The sequence below is a fragment of the Montipora capricornis genome, chromosome 13 (assembly GCF_036669925.1).
Source record: "Montipora capricornis isolate CH-2021 chromosome 13, ASM3666992v2, whole genome shotgun sequence".
Lineage (NCBI taxonomy): Eukaryota > Metazoa > Cnidaria > Anthozoa > Scleractinia > Acroporidae > Montipora > Montipora capricornis.
Genome location: NC_090895.1, coordinates 45612479 through 45614978, shown reverse-complemented (window position 1 = coordinate 45614978; position 2500 = coordinate 45612479).

Sequence of the window (2500 nt, the reverse complement as noted above, 5' to 3'; positions counted from 1 at the left end):
GAGAAGCTTGAACTTGATTTAAACTCCCGTCTCGTTTGAAAACAATCTTTAGAATGGTCCATAGCTAAATTTTAGAACCATCGCTGCTCCCTTTCTTCACGCTTTCTTCTAACAAAAGTTTATTGGCGTATGCTATGCTTGATTGATAAACGAATCGAGCATTATGCAAATAAAATGGTAAACTTGTGCAAAGAAAGGATTATCGCTTTGGATGGAAAACAATAGCGCTACCATTACATTCATGGAAGCCTGATCGGCTTTAAACATTGCAAAAAAAGACAGCTCGTTTGGTTTGGAATATTCCGAACGTTTGCTACCGCTAAAAACTTTCATTTTGTGATGTTTTCATTGGTTTTCGATGAGGTCATTGTGGCTGTTTGTGATTGCTTTCTTGTCCCCATATTGTGACTTGATTGCGCTAGTCACTTGATCTTTACTGTTTGATTGCTGTGCCAGACAGAGCTCTTTCTCCAAGCCAGCCTATTCAAACACACCACCAAAATGATAAGCACACAGTAATATTTTATCGTTACACGCTCGTGCGCGCTTGATGTGTTTTCCTACACCGAAACTTACACGTGTTTTGGAGCTAGGGTTATATGTTCAAACTTGCCACTAATTAATGCACGTTCCCTCTGGCATCTCATTAGCCGAAGCATGATTTATGGGATGTCCGTGTTGTTACACGTGTTAGGGTTAGGGTTACGCTGCGGTGCATCATGCACCAACTTGCCCTTAATTTATGCACGCTCCCTTCTTTTGTTCTTCTGAGTGACGACATCATTTGATGACTACCTGCCAAAATGGGTCTGGATGGGCTCATATAGATACTCCTACGCCCTACGCGCTTTCTCAGTCTGCAACACCGAAGCTCTGGAACTCAGTCCACAGAATACGTGGTGGGACTGGATAGATACAAATTTTCGGGGATTAATTACTACTAATACGGCGTGGCTGTCGTTGTTGTATCAAGGCATATTCTTAGGAAACCAGAGAACAAATTGTTCAACAGGTACGCCTTTTCCCACCCTAAACTTAGCAAACGTAAGCCCGGTCGCCCAAAGCTGATGTTTTATCAGTACATTGCCATCGTAATTAACCAGGAAAATCCACCAATTCCAGAAGAGAATCGAAGCACTGACGTTGGGAGCTGGTCATTTGTGGGTTCCAATGTTCCCGTGAGGAATGAATCAACGATGAAATGGTATATGAAATGGATCATATATGAACTGCGGATATGAAATCAAGTGAAGCTATGATCCTCTCAGTTATGAACGCGATTTTTACAGTTCAGGACTTCAACGGAGTTTGACGCTGCACTGTAGTCGTTCTCGCCTTCCGGTCTTGTGCCATGGCTTCATAGCTCAGTTGGTTAGAGCGTCGCACCGGTTCAAACCCCGTTGAAGTCCTGAATTTTTCAGGCTTCTTTACGCAATTGTAAAAATTGCGTTCATAACTGCGAGGATCATAGCTTCACTTGAATTGATATAGTGATTGACATCGCTCGTTCACACGAAATTACCAAGTCTGTTAAAGCCGACGGTCAGCCGAGCACAAAAATACTAAGTAGTCAAAAGGGAGCCTAAAAATGCAAAGAAGTTGTCTAGCAGTACAGAAGACACAAACCCGCTGGAATTACGAAATAAGAATTCTCTTAACGGCAGCGTCACAACAAAATAAAAGATTGTACAGCCTAAACTAAGAAGCGCATTTACTGTAAAAACTGTCACCGTTTTGCATCAGTAAGTGTGGGAAAAAATATGACGTTACAATTCTTTTGTTAGAGCTAGAGGAAAGCGGTGAAAGCTCTGCAGGATCCATCGTGAAGCCTGAAGACATTCCAACTTTTAAGTCCAATGGTGGCCGCTAGTTTGCCATTCTAAACTTCTTCAACGAAGAAAGCAAGCACGAAAACCTCTCAAATGCCAATTGGTTATGGGCATAACTTCCTATGTATGACGCTCTCTCATATATTTTCTGGGACTAGTAGATCTTCGAGTCACTTGCGGTAGTCGCATGGAGGTGCTTAAGTTTAAGGAAGTTGTCCGTTTAAACAAACCAATGTTGTCTGCTACAACCTGCCTATGGCTGGGACTCCTGAAGATGCACTCCCAAGCTGAAATATTAAACCCTTAACCCCACAACAAGTCCTTCAGGACTATAGGGTCGTCTTTGAGGGAATAGGCCACATTGGATGTATGCACAAGCTTTGTAGTCGACCCGGCATCAGTACCCGTTCAGCATGTTAGTAGGCGTATACCCATAGTCCTTCGAGAGGAGGCAAAAACTAAACTTGCAGATCTAAAGAAGAAACGTGCATCAGGAAAGAGGAACGTCCAACACAGGATAAGTAACTTAGTTGGAGTAGGAGTAGGAGTAGTAGTAGTAGTAGTAGTAGTAGTAGTAGTAGTAGTAGTAGTGGTAGTAGTATCTAAGCCAGGCAAAATTAGGATTCGACTTGATCCTCCAGAGCTGAATAAGTCCATCAAACGTCCCAAGT